This window comes from Protopterus annectens, chromosome 12.part0 (genome assembly GCF_019279795.1).
Source record: "Protopterus annectens isolate FY-2018-M chromosome 12.part0, PAN1.0, whole genome shotgun sequence".
Classification (NCBI taxonomy): domain Eukaryota; kingdom Metazoa; phylum Chordata; order Ceratodontiformes; family Protopteridae; genus Protopterus; species Protopterus annectens.
The window spans coordinates 1,250,357,608-1,250,364,246 of NC_056746.1; positions in this window are offsets into that span (position 1 = coordinate 1,250,357,608).

The window sequence follows — 6,639 nt, forward strand, 5'->3', positions numbered from 1 at the left end:
CTGAGCAAAACTTTGTGTGTATTGTAGCACATAGGTGCTAAACCCTGGTAGTTTCTAATGATGGGGAATAGTGCAGGAAACAGTCAGATGACCAGATATGTCATTCTTTACAGAAATAATGTTTTAATATTAGAGGAGACTGACATTTCAGCTGCATTTTGTATTCTGTCTTGGATCTAACTACAAGGACCACTCACCCATCTTGCCTTGCTCTATTCAGTCAGTAGGAACAGTAATACTTTTAGCCAATCAGGAATAGATAGTGAGATTAGTGAAATACTGTTTTTCTATAACTGTGTAAAACTTTCCATCTGTGTTGTTTTTAATATTCCCTGTGACAGAAACTCTGGTGTTTACTGCAAATATATATTTAGTATTTTCTTGTTCTTTTGTTCTTTATTATTAAATATATTTAAAATTTTCATTATGGCTGGTCCTTTTAAGAAAATATTTAAGCTTAGAAAATATTTGCACATATTTATTTGGTGATAAATCTGGCCACTCCTGAAAGCCTTGCTGTTTTGTCAACATTACCATTTGTATTAATATTAATTTCACTCAGTATAATTGGGTAACCTTGTAAGAACCTTAAAGTAGCTGGCAGGGGTTCTGTTGGCAGTGATAACTACCTTATAGTCTGGCCAGAAGGGGGCAGAGTAGGTGAATCTCTGTCAGCTTTTCACAGGTGTGTGTGTGTATGTGTGTGTGTGTGTGTGTGTGTGTGTGTGTGTGTGTGTGTGTGTGTGTGTGTGTGCAAATCAAATCTCAATGCCTGTGTGTCAGCTGCTTGGAGCAGGGACACAAAGCACTGGTTTTACAGAAAGGATGAGGCAGGACTTAGCTTGGAACACCAGCTAAGGACTCAACTCTAAGCTGTGCCAGTGGGGAGTCTTACCGGGGGTCTGGAAAGATATACAGAAGAACCAACCTGTGGACTGAGCATGTTCCCTGTGTGTTCTTAAATGAAACTGTGCTTGATTCAGAGAGGTCTGCATCTGAAAATACTGAGTGTATCCATTTGTATTCCAGGTGTATGTCCCTATCCAATGTCAGTGGTGAGGATTCAGGCTCCTTGATTACTGGCTCAACATGGGGACATCACAGGTTGGCATATTGGTTAAGATGTTTACCTTACAGACACAGGGTGCAGGGTTTGATTCTCCCATGGGGTAATTTGCTAGGCTTAAAATGGCCCACAAGTGCAGTTAGCCTAGTACTAATCTAGGAACCTATGAACACATACAAACACATCTAATGAAGCCTCTACTTCTACGCCCATAAGGCAAGCCCCCACTCAATCTAACATTCTGGTCATAGGAGACTCCATTGTGTGACAAACTGATGTTCCTCTCACCAGGCTGAATAAGAAGAAAGTCACAGTCAGTAGCTTATCAGGGGCTAGGATCCAGTGCATTACGCATGCACTCAGGTCATTGAACCATAAGTACCAGTATGACTTATTCATAGTCCAAGTGGGTGTAAATGACCTGAGATGTACCTCCCTAGACTATATGAAACGAGAGACACCAGGGACCTCTTGGAATATGTATCCCGGTCTGGTATTAGCGTAGCACTGAGCGATATTTTCCCTTCTCCAAAGATGCTGCAAAGATATGAACAGAAGATGACTGACTTTAATAATTGGCTGAGTTTCTAGTGTCATTCTAAGGAGATGAAATATTTGCCAGCATGGAAGGAGATGGTCAACAGACAACACTGCTTTGCCATGAAAGGTCTGCACCTCTTCCCTCTAGGCCTCTGAATATTATTTAAAACATTGTCATCCATCATAGTGCCTTTTTAGGCAATGCCAACTGAAACTACTTCTGACATAGCAAATCAACCAAGAAAATCTAAAGGCGTTACTGCTCAATGCCAGAAGTCTAAACAAAAAACTCCACTCCCTACAAGCTCTCCTCACATTAAACAATGCTGATGTCTGCGCAGTCACTGAAACATGGTTTCAAGTCACAGAGAGCACACTGGCAGTGCAAGACTATAATGCCTTCCACAAATTTTGACCACCTACTACACAGACAGGTAATAAAGGTGGAGGTGTCTCAGTTTTACATACAAAATATATTCCACAAGGCTGGTCAAACAGAATAATACACTTGAGCTTCTTTGAGTTCAAATCACCATAGGCAAAATCCCATACCACTCCCTTGCAAGCTATAAGTCCACCTCTATGACCCAGGAAACCCATAACATGTATTTAAACTTATTGGAAACACCAAACATCCAACCCAACACTATATTCATGGATAACTTTAATTACCCCACTATTAACTGGGAATCATATATGAAACAGAATGTGCAGGCACAGAGATTCCTGGATTTTGTAAACACAAACTCCCTTGACTAGATTGTCAATACACAGACCAGCGGTACAAACATAATGAATCCGTTCCTCACTAACATGAGGGAGTGCTGCACACCTCCTAGCATAATGTCTTCTCTAGTAAGGTCAGACCATAAAATGGTCTCCTTTGAAGTAAAAATAAAACCTTGAACCGCAGCTAACCCTAGAATGTTCAAGATCTACTCTAAGGCTAACTTCTGACTATTAAGTAATAACCCATCAAAATTTCAAGCTCCCATAAACCCTGAGAACACTGCTGCCTATGTGGAACTGTTCACAGAAACCCTATATAAACATGTTAATAGCTGCACAGAGGCAGCAGTATCCACCAGGAAGAAGTACAGAACTAACTCAAAAAAACAGCCACTTGGGTAGAATCACAACATAGGCTGTATAACACAGGGAAGAAAATCATAGCATAAATTAAAAGGTGTAGGATAAAATCACTCTCATCTAATTAAACAAACAACTCAGAAGACAAATAATGTCCAACAAATCAAATTTGAGGGAAATTTGGCTTTCTTGGCCAAGGACAACAACAAGGTGTTCTTTCCTTATAACTTTACCTCTTTCTCTCCCTCAACTGCCCCTGAGGAAATACCATCAAATGGAGCTCTCACTAGTACCGCTAGGGAATAGGTCCTCAATGCTATCTCTAAGGCCAAGAACACTGCATCAATGAGCCCAGGCAATATCCCAGGATGCCTTCTAGATGGCATGAAACATGACCTATCAAGCTCTCTGGAAATGCGATTTACCTGCATCCTCCAAACAGGCTGTGTGCCTCATGAATGATGAGCCGCAACAGCCATCCCTCTGCACTAAAGCAGGCCATCTATAGACCCTGGAGACTATAGACTTATATGTCTCACTAGTATCATATGCAAAGCCATAGAAACAATTATCATGGAACTGATCAGTAATGATATAGGAAACCCCAAGACACTGGACACAACTCAATTTGGTTTCATCAACAGCAGGTCATGCCTACTCAACCTGGTGGACTTCTTTGAGAAGATCATCAAAGCAATGGATGAGAGAAAAATGGTTCACACTGCCTACCTTAACCTGGCCAAGGCATTTGACACAATATCCCACTCAGGCATTGCTGACAAACTCAGGAGGTTAGGTATAAATCCTTATGTCACCCAGTGGATAGCCGGTTGGCTCACAGACAGGATACAGGAAGTTCAAATTGCAAATTCCACTACTATAAAGAGAACAATGACAAGTGGAGTCCCTCATGGATAGGTTTTAGGATGTCTCTTTTTTGGTATTTACTTCTCTAAAGTCAAGCCCAATGTCACTGGCCTTTGGCTGACACAATTTGCAGAAGTTGCTCACTAAAAGTATACAAGGCGTAAGTAATATGTCCTATGCAGACCACCTCAAGGCCCCATCCCTTTATTCTGTCTCCTACAGCTTTTTGAGGACAGATCTATGCCTGGCATACAGGGCATTGTCAGACCCCACTCTGAGGGCCCTCATACATATCTGCAAAACAAACAGCACCAGAATTACCCATTCTAAAGACTTAAACCTTGCATGTCTTATAAATAGGACCTACTGGAGAGACAGGTATGCATTCCAGAGACTACTCTGTCTCAAGAATAGGCTCCCCATTCAAGTGAAACAGAGTTCTTCCATAACTAAATTTAAATGTAATTTGGACAATTGGATGGGGAACATGAAATTCACCTTCAGTTTGGCACCTATGTCTCTAATGGACACAGGCGGCCTGACAATGGTTCATTTCCCAGCCCCCTGCATGTAAATGTTTAATCTCCCAAGCCCATGATTTCACTTATCTAGTGCACCAGCACTTGTCAGAGATTTGCGATGCATGCATGGCTAGGGTTAATAAGGCTCCTGTGGTCGCATTAGCCTGTTACACACCTACAAACCTATATTTATATGTATGTATATATATATATACATATATATATATATATATATATATATATATATATATATATATATATATATATATATATATATATAAAACATGCAAACACACACACACACACACACACACAAACACACACACACACACACACACACACACACACACACACACACACACACACACACATAATATAAATATGATTATATTTAACTACATCGCTATTTCAAATCATCAACAAGAAAAAACTTCAAAAGCTTTTTTGTAGGGGAGCAAGCCCCCCTGCACCCCCACACCCCCTAACATAAATATGCTAATTGCACAGTCACACAATCACAGAGAAACAAGAATCACTGCTGGTGGACATACCTAAACATCTAGAGATGGTGGCAGTACATCATGATAAAAAATACTGATCAACACTAATTTGCATTGTTATTCCTATCCTCCAAAACCATGCCAGTTGTCATTTACTATTCCATTGCACACTTTTCAATGTAAGGAGTGTTGACCAAATGTAGCATCAATAAAATGAGTTTTAAATGAAATGAACCCCCCTTTTTCTTTGTTCATAGGGTCGTAGGTTGGTACTAGGCTATCGGCCCTAGGGCCTATACAAGCCTAGTCATAACAGTTCCCTGGCTATTTCTTCCCACACTATTTACTTCCTGGACCCCTGTCTAGCAGGGAAACTGACATGATCCCCGGGGTGAATATTCCTTTCTCCCATCCAATCGTCAATGTTCCTTTTAAAGAGGGCCAAAGAGGTGCTCTGCTTGACATGTATGGGCAGTCTACTCCACAGTCTGGGGAGTCTTTGGGTAAGGAACCTATCCCTCCAGCATGTTTTGTTTATTGTGATGACAAGGTTTAGATCCCTGGAGTGTGTGGCTCTGAGGGATTGGGATTTCTTTAAGTGTAGCATGTCCAACAGCTCTGGGTTTGACATGGCCTTGTATGTTAAGTAGAGATCGCCTCTGAGTAGATGATATGCGACAGAGTATAGCTGGAGTTTTTTAAGGTGGTCAGCATAGGGCATCTGCTTTAGGCCTGTGATTCTTTTAGTGAGGTATTTCTGCAGTCTTTCGAGTTGTTGCAGGTGTCTTGAGACGTACATACCAAATGGGGTGTTGTATTCTATAATGGGTCTAATGAGGGATGATTACAGTGGGACAATGACCTCCTATTTTCTGGATGAAAAGCCCTTAGTGATGAGGTGTGTCACATAGTAAGATTTCCTGACTGTTGTGGCAATGTGGTTATCGAAGGTGTGCCCACTGTCCACCTGTGTCGCTAAGTCTCGTATCACACCTTTGGTGTTTACTGTACTGCCACCTATGTGGTAATTCATGGGTACATGTTTTTTCCCAAAGGGGATAACTATGCATTTCTTGGCATTGGGCTTGAGCCTGTGGCTCTGAGGGATTGGGATTGTCAGTGAAGTGAACTAACAAACAAATGAATGGAATGCATATCAATATAAAAAAAAAAATATATATATATATATATATATATATTCATATGAGATCTGTACAGATCCCCGAATGCACTTTCCACCGAAGCAGAAATCACCGTGCATACTTAACTGAAAGTGCTGTTAACCGAAGCAGCATTTTCAGATAAATATGATAATTGTGCCGGTCGTACTACGGTGTGGATAAGGGAAAATTCCCTTTTCCCCACTGTAGTGCGACCTCGGAGTGAGAATATTCAAATAGGGGGGGTGCAGCCTCCTGCATAGAAGTAGGTTTAATGTTGTGTTTTTTTGATTTTTAAACATACTTTTCTGTATGCGCTTTTTCGGTGAAAGCGCTTTTGGTAAAGTATGTTCGATGATAATGGATTCGGACTTTTGACCTAGCTCCATATATATATATATATATATACATATATATATATATATATATATATATATATATATATATATATATATATATATATATATATATATACATATACATATATATATATATTATACATGCTTCAATGTATAAAAAAACAAATCAGAAACTAGGTCCGCTATATCGGAACAAAAAATTCCTATCCCCTGAATCTAGACTTACCCTGGGCCAGGCAATCCTCCTCCCCTTTCTTTTATATGCTGCCCCAATTCTTACCAATATCCAGGCCTCCACTCTAAACAAACTGCAACAGAATTACCATAAAATAGCCAGATTCATTACTAACTCCCCATACAACTCACACCACTGCATTTCTTTAAACTCTCTTCAATGGCTTGAACTTCCCAAGTTTCTGCTATCTTATCAATTTCATATGCTACACTCTATTCTTTATAAATCCTCTGTCTGTCCATCTCTATCTTCCTTAGTCTCCATTTACATCCCATCCCGGACCCCCCATACTTCTAACCAAC